This window comes from Schistocerca cancellata, chromosome 6 (assembly GCF_023864275.1).
Source record: "Schistocerca cancellata isolate TAMUIC-IGC-003103 chromosome 6, iqSchCanc2.1, whole genome shotgun sequence".
NCBI classification, from domain to species: Eukaryota; Metazoa; Arthropoda; class Insecta; order Orthoptera; family Acrididae; genus Schistocerca; species Schistocerca cancellata.
Genome location: NC_064631.1, coordinates 569,087,772 through 569,101,715, shown reverse-complemented (window position 1 = coordinate 569,101,715; position 13,944 = coordinate 569,087,772).

The window sequence follows — 13,944 nt, the reverse complement described above, 5'->3', positions numbered from 1 at the left end:
TTAGTCCTGGAACAGACTGAAGTCCGCGCGACAAGTACCGTAGCAGGGCGTTAGAGAAGCCAAAAAAAAAAAAAAAAAAAAAAAATGGGGAGCCCACTCATGAAGTGGAATATCTACACCTGCATCTATGAGAAACGTTCAATAAGCAATGCAACAATTTTTTTTCTCGATCAGTTTCGGTAGAGAAAGCGCCGAATTTGTTGTGTGATTTCGTGGAATATTCAACCCCAAAAGTTTCAAGAAGTTCCCGTAGATGGCGACACAATCGTAGCCTTCAGAAAGGCTTCTGACACGGAAGCGTGTTCCAAGCAGAGAGCTCTGTCGTCGAGTTTCTCTTGGGGGAAAACCAGAGCGCCACAGATAATAACAGGTTCTTGCAGAATGTCTGTGGAGACCTGGCAGTGAACAAAAGCACAGTGAACCGTTGAGCGAGGCGTCTGTCATCATCGCAACAAGGTCGCGCAAACTTGTCCGTTCACACAGCTGTGAAATTGAAGAAACGACTTTAGCATGTTGGTAGCCACAAAAATGCAAACGAGCTTCTACTACTTCATGATAACACATGGTTTCATACAAGTCTGCGCACCCGAGTGGAGCACACAAAACATCATTGAACTGTTCTTCGTCATCTACCCCACAACCCGAATGGCGCACCTTCCGATTTCCATCTGTTTGGCCCAGGTTACTGATGCAGCAAGACGTTGGTTCCAACGTCGATCAGTAGAGTGGTACCATGCGGGCATACACGCCTTCCTGATAAGGTGTAAGGCCGTCGCACTGAACTGAGATTATGTTGAAAAATAGGGTTTTCTAGCCAAAATAGTTGCGAATTATATGGTGTATTTGAATCCTGAATAAAACCAACTTGCTTTCAGAAAAAAAGTGTTGCATTACTTACTTAACATCCCTCACACATCTATACCTCGCGAACCCATGTGAAGTGCATAGCAGAGGGTATACCTTACTGTACCAGCTATTACAGCTTTTTCCTGTTCAATTCACGTATGGAGCGTTGGGAAAATGATAGTTTAAATGTCTCTGTGCGTGCTATAATTAATCTAATCTTATCCTCAGATCCCTGTGGGAGCGATATGTGGAGTGTTGTAGAATATTCCCAGAGGCATCGATTAAAGCTGGTTCTTGAAATTTTGTCAGTAGACTTTCTCTGGATAGTTTACGTCTATCTTCAAGAGTCTGCCAGTTCACTTCTTTCAAAATCTCAGTGACCCCGCAGGTCGAACAAACCTGTGACAATTTGTGCTGCCCTTCTTTCTATATTTTCAACATCAGCGGCTAGTCCTGTATGGCACGGGTTCTACACACTTCAGCACTGTTCTAGGATGGGCCACACGAGTGATTTGCAACAATCTCCTTTGTAGACTGAGAGCATTTCCCTAGTATTCTGCCAGGAAACAGAAATCGTCTACCTGCTTTGCCCACGACTGAGCCTATGTGATCGTTCCACTTAATGCCCCTATTGAGTGTTACACGCAAGTATTTGCATGACTTTACAGATTTCATGTGCAACTCACTAATATTATATTCATAGCATACTAAGTTTTTTCGTTTTGTGAAGCTCACAACTTCACAATTTTGAACATTTCAAGCAAGCTGTCAGTCATTCCATCATTTTGTAATCTTATCAAGGTCTAACTGAATATTTATACAGCTTCGTTCAGACTGTATTTCATTGTAGATTACGGCATCATTTGTGAAATGTCTGAGTTTACTATTAATATTGTCAGCAAGATCATTAATGTACGACATGAACAGCAAGGGTCCCAAAACACTTCCCTGGGGCACACCTGAAGTTACTTCTTCATTTGACGATGACTCTCCTTCCAAGAAATCATGCTGCGTCCTCCTTTCCAAGAAATTCTCAATCCAGTCACATATTTCGTCTGAGGCCATCTATGATAGTACTTTTGATAATAAGCGCAGGCGTGGTAGCGAATCAAATGATTTTGCGAAAACAAGAAATACTGGATGTAGCTGACTGTCTTCATCCATAACTTTCACGATCTCATGTAAGAAAGTGCGAGTTGATTTTCACATTATGTATGTTTTAGAAATCCATTCTGGTTGAGATGGAGGAGGTCGTTCTGTTCAACATAACTCATTATGTTGAGCTCAGAATATCGTCTAAGATTCTACAACAAATCGATGTCAAGGATATTGAACGGCAGTGCTGTGGATCACTCCATTCTTGTAGACAGGTGTGACTTGTGCTTTTTTCCAACTGCTGGACACAGTTTTTTGTTCTAGCGATCTACGAGAGATTGTTCTTCACAGAGGGATTAATTCGGCCGCGAACTCGGTATAGAAACTAATAGGGATTCCATTGGACCCTGGGGCTTTGTTCAGGTTTAACAATTTCAGTTGTTTCTTAAGGTCTCTGACGCTCGTCTTTTCAGGGTACGAGAATTAAGTTGGAGCAATACTTCTGGATTTACCTTTGGAAAGAAACATTTGAAGACAGAATTAAGCATTTCTGCTTTTGCTTTGCTGCCTTCAATTTCGGTTCCAGTCTCGTACATGAGTGACTGGACACTAAGGTTGGCACCACTAACAGTCCTTACATACGACCAGAATTTCTTCGCGTTTTGTGAAAGATCATTTGACATTGTTCTGCTACGGTAGTCATTGAAAGCTTCGCGGATTGTTCTCTTGACCGTCAAACGCGTTTCATTCAACATCTCTTCTCTCTCTATCCTTAGTCCTGTGCTTTGTTTTACACCTATTGTGCAGTAGTCTCTGTGCCTGTATAAGTTTCTTTACAGTGCCAGTATACCATGGAAAAAGTATTTCTCGGACTGCAGGTGTGCTCAGCTGTTGTCAAGTCTCCTAAGCAAACATTCCAGAAACGAATGCCCGAAATCCAGATATTGATGATGACTCCAGCTGCACATGTATCGATATATATGGTTGTTTGTACGTGGAGGACATAGGGGCCCGAAGATGGTATTAATGACATGCCGAAACTGGTCGTCTAAATGAAAGACCTTCTGAAAATATATACAGCTGTTTGCCTATATTTCTTTGGTAAATATTTAACCGGTTCAAAAATGGCTCTGAGCACTATGGGACTTAACTGCTTAGGTCATCAGTCCCCTAGAACTTAGAACTACTTAAACCTAACTAACCTAAGGACATCACACACATCCATGCCCGTGGCAGGATTCGAACCTGCGACCGCAGCGGTCGCGCTGTTCCAGATTGTAGCGCCTAGAACCACTCGGCCACCCCGGCCGGATTATTTGACCGGCTGCTGTCCTGTATCCACGAAGGATCAGTAGAGACATAAAATGAAAGAAGGTCGTATTTTACTAAAGCAGACATATCTCGCTCCTGTAATTTCTTTCTGGAAAAACGACTCCTTTAGGGTATAACATATCAGAGGCTGAAAATTTGTTTTTGTTGTTCTGTTCCAGATACCAAAAATTGGTTTCACGAGTCGATGGTAACATTTCATAAAGTTCAGTTAGTTGATATCAGCTAATGGAGTAGGCCTACAAATAATTTAACAATCCGTTCGGGAGCGTCAAATATTGCATCCATGGTTGCAAAAGATGGGGCATCAACTAAATCAGTCAGTCAGAGGTAAAAAATAAATTATTTCATCCGCTTCAGGAGTAGCTTAAGTGGAAGCAGTACTTATTTCTAAAGCTACATTAACCGAAGGCCCCAAGGATTATCAGAGGTATACCATGCGCGAGATCTATTGTTTATTCAATTTTATTAACATTTTCTTTTATTCAAAATATTTGACACAAAGGTTTAAAAAGAAAAGAGTAACTTTAAATGGTTCTTCTGAACATTAACTGTTCTTTCAAGATTCTATGCTTAAATCTTATTTGCTGTTTTCGCAAAACATTATCACTACTTTCTGCAAAAAGAAAGTCTCACATTCACACACATACTAGAAAAAAAAGATAACTTCACTTTATCTCAGGAAACAACGTTAGACATAATTCTCTTAATTTCAGGAACTCCATTAGTGATCATCGCAGTCTACTGACATTAGAAAAGCGCGACGCAACAGCACACTTTCATTGACAAAGGTTCTCCATCAATAATTCCAATGTTTTTCTCTACAAGTTCATATTATCTTCTAACAACATGTAAGGGATCCACGATCCTATACTCAGCATTATGGATTGTATTTTGGTACGGATCACGAATGCGCATAAACATCGATAATCTACATCGAAGCGCCGAGAGTACTGTGTCAGAGAAACTGTTTGTAGGAGTTGCGAAGTAAAAGTTGGTGGTGCTTGTCGAAGCAGCGTGTCGCCCTTGCCGCAGATAGATACACAACAAATACCCATAATTACAATAATTGGTGTGAAATTGTATTTTCTATTAAAAATGAACCTAAAAGAGAGTTGTGTGAATACTATACCAGGTGATTCAGCTACCGCCTGCCGTTGTGGCCGAGCGGTTCTAGGCGCTTCAGTCCGGAACCAGCGCTGCTGCTACGGTCACAGGTTCGAATCCAGCCTCGGGCATGGATGTGTGTGATGTCCTTAGGTTCAGTTAGGTTTAAGTAGTTCTAAGTTCTAGGGGACTGATGACCTCAGAAGATAAGTCCCATAGTGCTTAGAGCCATTTGAACCATTTGATTCAGCTACCCCTCCCCATGTGTTTTTGCAACCCGCAACGCTTTCAGAAACCACGCGCGAGATTTTCATACTCTTTCGCTCGTTACACACGAGCCATTACTCTTGCAGAAAAAAACGAACAGGACCCTCCTCCAGAAAATTTAATGTAGTTAAATTTTGTACTGAGATACGTCTTCGCTAGAGGTCGTAGTTTTCGAATAATTAAAAGGGAAAATAAATTACAAAAGTGACCGTCAACGCGTTTTTATTTAATAACTCGAAACTGTAGCCTCCAACGAAAACGTATCCCAACATAAAATTGAACTACATTAAATTTCCTACAAAAACTCCTGTTAAGTGGGACTGAAAATGTGCACTTGTGAGGACCTTAGTTAGCAATGAAAGTCTTGCACCTGGTATTCGAAGGCATTGTGGGTCGCACAAAACCGATAGGTAGGCTTAGCTAAATAACGCCGTATAAATGAAAATTTCACGTGTTCTCGTGTAGGTCGCCCATCATTATTGGTTTACAGTATTGGCTAGATTACAGTGTTGGATATGCACGTATCATAAGAATGTCAGGTGACGATTGATATTTAAAGTTTTGCCGCTGTCGAGATTTACCGTTGTAACTGTGTACGTCGAAAGGTTGACTGTTTCATGTTTTCTATTTAAAACGTATTCATTTGTCTGCAGTTTAAGCTCGACAATGACTATAACCACAATGAAGCCTAAAATTTAATTCACTTTCATTATGCAGCAACAGTTTCGTTGTTAAGATCTCCCTTTTCAAGTCGAGTGTCCTTAGACATTATCCACGGTCACGAACTCGACAGCCCAACAATAGAAGTGAAACACCCAGAAGGGAGGAGGAAAGGGAATGAAACTTCACGGGTGGTGAAGGTATGTGATGTTACTGCAGTGATGGAAAAATCGAGTCAGATTTATAAAGAACCTGACGTTATAAGCCCACTTATCAGTACGATGTTGCCCACCCTCTGGCTACGAAGCATGCACTGATTCGCTGGGGAATGTTGTCATAAAGCCCTTGTATCCGCTCGTGAGGGAAGCTGGTCCACAACTGTTGTAACTGATCTTTGATGACCTGGATACAGACAATGGACAGAGTTGACGTCGGAGCTTGGAGTTGACGTCCGAGATGGTGCCATACATGTTTAGCCGGGGACAGAAGTGATTATCTTACTGCCAACGTAATTACCTCAACATAAAGCACAGTTCGTAGAGGCACGTGCCTGCTGAGGACTGGCACCAAGATAATATGTGTGTGTGTGTGTGTGTGTGTGTGTGTGTGTGTGTGAAATACTATGAGACTTAACTGATAAGGTCGTCAGTCCCTAAGGTACACCCTACTTGACCTAACTATCCTAAGGACAAACACACACACCCATGCCCGAGGGAGGACTCGAACCTCCGCCGGTACCCAAGGTACTGTCACATGAGAGATAACACAGGAGGAAGCAGGGTGCCCGTGACGTACCGTCGTGCTGTCAGAATATTTAAATCGCTGCCGACCATGAGCTGACGTCATTCCCAGTGATACATAATGAGAGCTCTGCAACGCACAAGTACCATAAATATGGGCTGTATAAAATTTATTGCAATGTATTTCCGATTTTTTATATTTGACTGACAGAGAGGACAGTCAACTCTCGGTTTCGTGAGCACTTCCTCAACAAAGTGGGTGAAAATTCATATGTCAACTATCGCAAATTATCTCAGAACTGAAAAACACATTCTTCTTACGCCCTCTTTACATAATATTCAAATTTTGCATATATTTTACAAGGACCTCTAAATCAGGCTTAATTCTGACTTGCTGAATGAGCCGGCCGCGGTGGTCTAGCGGTTCTGGCGCTGCAGTCCGGAACCGCGTGACTGCTACGGTCGCAGGTTCGAATCCTGCCTCGGGCATGGGTGTGTGTGATGTCCTTAGGTTAGTTAGGTTTAAGTAGTTCTAAGTTCTAGGGGACTTATGACCTAAGATATTGAGTCCCATAGTGCTCAGAGCCATTTTGAACTTGCTGAATGATCAGCTCGTACTATAGTTTAGACGGTTTTCCGATTTTTTAAATGATGTCGAAATTATGTTGTCATAGCACTGGCATGTGCACATATTTTAAATAAATCTTTTTGATCATTTTTATTGCATTAGTTCAATGTTTACTAGTGGCTTTTACTGTATCTTTGTTGTTTCAATTCATAGCCTCTTCTGCAAGTGTTTGTTACACGCTAACCTGCTAAAATACCTACATTAAGCGAACCTTACAACGCTTATCAGTTTTCAAATGTTTGTATGCTAGAATTAAATGAGCCTTTTTTTATGAGACACAAGCACATGTTGTGCGTAAGATTTCAACTCGTAAACATGCACTGGGACACATCGCAAGCTTCTGGGTCAGCGGTCTACACTCCCTTGTATCACAATCTGAATGCATCCCACTTAACCTTGCGTTTCCGCAAACTTTCGTCCTGCTGCCAACTTCGTCTCAGCATACTGAAAAGTTAAAGGAACTGCCGCTACTCTATCAGCCCTTGGAGCTATCATCAGCTGTTAATAAAATAGAATTCTTTAGCTGCCTTTTACTAGCCACTCCTCCCCCTCCTGTACACGTAATTTCATTTCCATACTTGAATGCATGTTCAGGATTTGATCCAAAGTATAATTTTCTTTTTATATACTTGAGTTAATCACTTTGTACGGTTTTGTAAAGTTTTATGTATGCTAGAGCTCCTACTTTGTTTACTGTGTAGCCGTGATCAATTCACTTCAAATTATCAGTTGCTGTGCGTCGCATATATTACGTACTTTTTGCAACGTAACACTGTTTAATCTTCCTTAACGATGGTATATTTTTTTGTTTAACTATTGTTCATTAGCTTTTAGCAAACCTTTTATACTTTTCTGATGCTCAAGTACTGTACATTTGCATCTAACAAACTTTTTATATTTTTTACTTATTTTTTGTAAGACGTCTTTATGGTCTGATCCGTATTTGACGTCGGTTTACGTGTTATTTAATCGCGTATAAACTTCTGAAGATGACAGATTAATCTGCAGAAATCGATAAAATTACTTTTTTTTCAGCTAACGACTGATTTTTGGTGAAAATGACCCACACCGCAGTTGTTGAACTTCAGCTGTGAACAAAATCAGCAGTTCTGCCTTGCTATATTTTTAATAGTACTTCGTTACTGAACAAAGATAAACCGAGGGCCGCATGGTTCATCAGTGTTCATTTGATGTATAACAAAAGAAAATCCTAGCCACATTTGCTATCACGCTCGGGATCCCTCAATAGCAGTAGCTTTCCTGTTCTCATCGTTGATTAATTTTCCATATATATATATATATATATATATATATATATATATATATATTAATGCATGTGTTTCTTGCAACTTTAATATCTTCCTTCCCGTTCTACACACGTGACTACCAATTCGCCGAGAGTTACCGTGCTACGGCAGTAACCCACTTCTTGCTTTTGGCCGCATAGTACGACCAGAGGATAGTTCTCCGTGATGTGATAAATCGTAGTAACCAGTCTTGGACGTTTCGACAAGGGAAAAAAGAGCAGTGTCTTTTGTTCTGCAGCAGAACCCAACATCTATCATTTTCCAAACCGATGGGTGTATCGAATGTACGTCATAAACTTGCCGATTCCTCAGGTCCCTGGGCTTTGTCCTTAGCAGTCGCATCTAAAGTCGAAAACTCAGCATTTTACACGATGGAGAATGCCGAGCAAGACATCGTTTTTCATCACAATGATGGAACAATTTGAAAAAAAAAGATAATTTCGGAAGGTCTGTTCAGCCCAGCTTTTCCCATTCTTCGTGTATGTAAACAAAGACCACTCAATTTATGGAAAAATATTCGCCCATCATATTACCGATTAAAAATATACTTGAGTCAGTTAATTAGGCAGTAGATGGATAGATACTTCAAATGTTTTGTGTTAACGTGAGAAATAGTGACCTCCATGATTATAAAGAAGACAGTGATAGGAATAACCTTTTTCAATCTTATGTCTACAGCCACAATGAATTTCAAAGAAATAATTTTCCTACGTAAGATTGATTTCTATTGAAAATAAAAACTTTACTTCAATTGCGTTACGTGATGTGGCCCCACAGCCTGTTGCGTTATCCAGTGACATGCACACATGAGTGTGGTAGACGACATGCCTATAAGCTCAGTAATGCTTGTGTGACTTGGCTTGATAATACCCAAGGCGGCGAAATTTGCTAGCCGCTACTGATACTACACAAAGAGTGTTCTTCAGAAACAAAACTGTTTCACTGGTACCATAAAAAAAGAAGCGGACCTTAGGGCCTCGGAAAACCTGCTCGCGATAACACATCGCAGCTTGCTAGTGCAAGGTGAACCAATCGTCCGTTAACATTTGAAAATTCAGCACTTCACGGAATAACGTAGGTAGAGAGGTAAAAAATTGACACACATGCTTGAAATGCCATGGTATTTTATTGAAACAAGAAAGAGCACAAAATGAGCAACGGATGATACCTCATTTGGGACAAAAGCAATAATTACCACAACAATTGATTTTTAGCAAAAACGATGTTCTTTATAACAAATGCTGTATAGACCATCATACATCAATAGGAACAATAGTGCCAACAACGCTTTAACTATAATTCACATTTTTTTGCTATTACCTGTAATAGTCATTTCGTACATAAAATTCTTTATGGTGTAATTGATAATATTGTAGGTCTTTAACTTTATTTAAAAGTTGTTATAGTTTTTAAAACAACTAAACAGCAAAATAATAAGTTATCCGAAGGTAAGATCGAACCTGGATTTCCTTGGTGGGAAGCGAGTCCGCTACAGGCGCAGCTGTTTCGCTGTGCAGCCGTAGTGTATAAATTGACCGTTGTATGAGCCGCGCGTACAGCTCCAGGGCTCTTTTCCTCCGAATCTTCTGGCTCGTGCGCTTTACAACTTTTATTGGTGGACACCCTTGAGATATCCTACTAACCTGAGAGGTCACATCCCGAACAGAATTTCCGAGACCGTAACGTCCCCTTCTAAATTTTCGTGACTTTCTTGTTGCCAATATGCTCTCACCCGTGCTTCCCTGTAACGTCCTTATTGACTACTTCACCGCTGCTATAAATACAACGACAAAAGACTCAGAAGTTTCAGAAGTGGTACGTAATCACATACGTTACAGATGGCACAGCCTTCTGCCATATTGTAGATAGCGATATTCTGCTTCTGTTTCAATTCTGATGACAGCCAGAGAATTTTTGCTTTTCTTTGCCGTTAACAGCTGTGTGCGCTTCATATGCCGTAAGTCATTAGTACAGCTTTCGAGTTAATGTGTAATGAGTAAGGTGTTATCTGGTGACCCCAAAGGACTCGACGGCGCAGATACAGTTGTGAAATGAAATGAGGCTTTCGATGTTGGAAGAACAATATGAGAAGATTTTCATATCTAGTTCTGTTCAATGATTATGATGTCAATCTCCACTTTAGAAATAATATAATCAAACTGCAGTCATTAGTACATAATCAGTTCTCTTCGCCAAGGCTTACCAGTGCACTGAAATATGCCTGGTATAAATTAGGACTTTTAGAGGGCCACCGGCGACAATTTATGTCTTATCGAAGTTTGTTTTACATTGTTTTCTCTATCGTGTATATTTATGTGAACAAATTTCGTTCATTTTATCTGCGTAGTGTAAGAAAACGTTATTTTTAAGCTTTTACTTACAGATTATAATTATTGTAATGATTTTGTATCATAAAATGACCCACTTATTATTTTCAGTTAACAAAATACACGTATGTGAAACGGCAAACAAATAAAATAAGACAAAAATAACAGATAATGAATGTAAAATAACAATTTAAAATATAAAACAAATATAACTAAAATAAATAACTCGAACAATAATAAATGTTTACATATTTTTAATTAGGTATGTTGAAAATACTGTGACAACACATTATGTACAACTTATTTTCCGAAAATAGTACTCCAGAAGCCAACTTTATAATGTATGGAGTTTGAAAGCTGCTTTACGTTGTAACAAAAGTTTTCATTTCTTAAAATGAAGTAATGGTGATGGGGTATTTTGCAGAATTTCAGATTATTGCAAAATTTGACTATATATAGTTTTCAAGACCTTTCATTAAGTATCAACTTTCATACGAGAAACTTTTTTTTTGTATACCTTAGTTTCAAAGATATCTTCTCCAAACCTAATATGCCAAATTACCTTTCGGTGTGTGTTTTACCCCTTAAAAGTGAGCTAGCCGCTGTGGCCGAGTGGTTCTAGGCGCTTCAGTCCGGAACCGCGCTGCTGCTACGGTCGCAGGTTCGAATCCTGCCACGGGCATGGATGTGTGTGTTGTCCTTAAATTAGTTAGGTTTAAGTAGTTCTAAGTTCTAGGGGACTGATGACCTCAGATATTAAGTCCCATAGTGCTTAGAGCCATTTGAATCATTTGCACCTTAAAAGTGAAAAGGGACACAAAGAAAACAAAATGTGTGGCACTGTTTTTGTAATGTAAGTAGAGGATACACGAGACTCCAGACTTTCAGTGATCTGGATTAAATCTTCCATGGCGCAGATTCTTTTCGCTAACATTTCACTGCAGCCACATTACATCATATGCATAAATATAAGTAACCGTTATGCATATTTCATTCTAATACAATGAAATGATCCTGGAAAGTGCATCCAATGTTTCTTTGCCATACAACGTCTGCAGTTTCAGGACTGTCTCCAGGTCGATCGCCACTACATCATAATGACCTGCACTATAGACATTAGTGACAGCTGGCGCGGTCAGCATGCAACATACTCATGATACCGTCTACATTGTTATGACACAATCATCATTTGTCATACGAGGAATTTAACTCACATCGAAGCCTTTCCGGACTTCTCCAGGTACTGTAATTGTAAGTGCTACATATTCAAGACCGAACTGTCTGTTTCCTAATGTAAGCTCACCTTCATTATGTAATGATCTAGCTCTTTGCTAGATGAATCATCGTTCAATTAATTGTCTTCCACCATCTTCTATCGCTTAATGCACAAATAGGCGCTTTTCATTCAGATTTCAATTTCATAACATTCACTGCGATATCATCAGTTATTCTTCAGCAGTTAACTGTGTTCCTAGTCCATGCTCATTTTATTCACCCGTTGGATAATTCTCACTTTTTGGGTGGCTGACAGTGTCACTCACTGGAGGTCTTCGCCTCATTGTGGTGGCTTAGACTCCTAGTACACACTGTTCACAGACTTTTCCATTGGGAAGTATTAGAGATATAGTTCTGCGTTTGGAATTCAATTTCCAAAATGCTTTCCAAGATGTTTGCTCTCTATAACAACTCGAATTTGTCAGATAGTTCAATAAGGTCGTTGGTAATTTCCATCTTTTTTCAGACACATGGATTATACGTAATTTGTCTTTCTCCTTTCTCAATCCTGTTTTGATACGAGCTTCACTGCTTTTGTACTTTACATTTTCGTCTAAGTTCTTCTGCAACTGAAGTGAGCAAAAGAACATCAGTTACAAGGCCATTATGATTCAGATGAGATATGTTGATCCATATCGCCAATTTGATAATATAGATCACAAATTTATATCCATACAGGTATCGACGGAAAATGAAAAATTGTATACTTTCGCAACCGATGAATGACTGTGTGACGTTGCAGCAGGGTTTCACCGTGCAAATGGTTCGAATGGCTCGAAGCGCTATGGCACTTAACATCTGAGGTCATAGACCCCTAGACTTAGAACTACTTAAACCTAACTAACCTAAGGATCACACACATCCATGCCCGAGGCAGGAATCGAACCTGCGACCGTAGCAGCAGCGCGGTTCCGGACTGAAGCGCCTAGAACCGCTCGGCCACAGCGGCCGGCTTCACCGTGCAGCTGATAAGGATAGTAAATAGGAGACTTGTCGATACCGAGGCATAAAGTTTCTGCGAAATTCCATGTACTCACTTGGACAATAAATATGCTTCGCCGACAGGCGAATGAACAATACACGCAGATGTTAGCATTTGAGAGAGGAGGCATTGTTAGGCCCAAAGAAGCCGTTTGGCGTAATCGGCGAATCGCTCGACATTTGAATAAGTGTGATGTCACTGTTTGACGATGTTGGCAGGAGTGAGTGAACTATGACTGGACACAGCATCAGGAAGGAAGCGGTCGACCTAGAGACACGACATAACGAGAGGACCGAGCAGTCGTCAGAGAGGCTCTCAGAGCCCCAGATTCATCATTAACATTTATCCGACGTGCAACTGGCGCTTCAGTGACCACAAAGACGGTGAATAAGCGGCTCACACAAAGGGGGGCAGAGCTCACGGCATCCTCTGCGCCGCCTACCATTGGCCCCTGTACCAACAAGGATGATAGTGGAGTAGGGCATATTCGGCCTGGAATCTGATAGAACTGTCTTCAGTGATGAATTCGGTTTAGAACTGAGCCTCGATGACCAGCGAAGACGTGTCTAGAGACGCGCTGGAGGACGGTGGAATGCGAACCTGACTGTCACCTTCCATACGGTCCGATAATCAGGAGTGATGTTGTGGGGTACAATTTCCTTTCATATCAGGACCCCTTTGGTTATCATTCCGTGGTACCCTTAGAGCAGAACGGCATGTCGACGTTACTGTACGCCCCATTTTGTTGGCCTTCAAGGAAATCCATCCGCCGTGCGGAGTGGTCGGGCGGTTGGAGGCGCCATGTCCCAAACTGCGCAGCCTCTCCCGCTGGGGGTTCGATTCCTCCATCGGGCATGGGTATATGTGTTGTCCTTAGCGTAAGATAGTTTAAGTAAGTTTAAGTAGTGTGTCAGTCTAGGGACCGATGACCTCAGCAGTTCGGTTCTTTAGGAATTCACACACATTTGAACATTTTTTGAAAGCCATCCTGGGCTTTGATTTCAGCAAGATAATGCCCCCCCCCCCCCCCACACGCATTGAAAGGTTTTTACTGCTTCCGTTCGTGCTTGCCAAACCCTACCTTGGCCAGCAAGGACTACGGATCTCTCCCCAACTGAGATCATTTGGAGCATTATGGGCAGGGCTCTCCGACCAACTCGGGACTTTGGCGATGTAACGCATCTATTGGACAGAACTGACATGATATCCCTCAGGGGGACAACCAACAACATTGTCAGTCGACGCCAAGCCGAGTAACTGCTTGCATAAGTGCTGGAGGTGGACCAATTCGTTATTGTCTTGCTCAATTTGTGAAGCTCTTTCTCTTCAATAAATCATGTGATTTTTCTGAAACTGTAATCATTTGTTTATCTGTATGTGT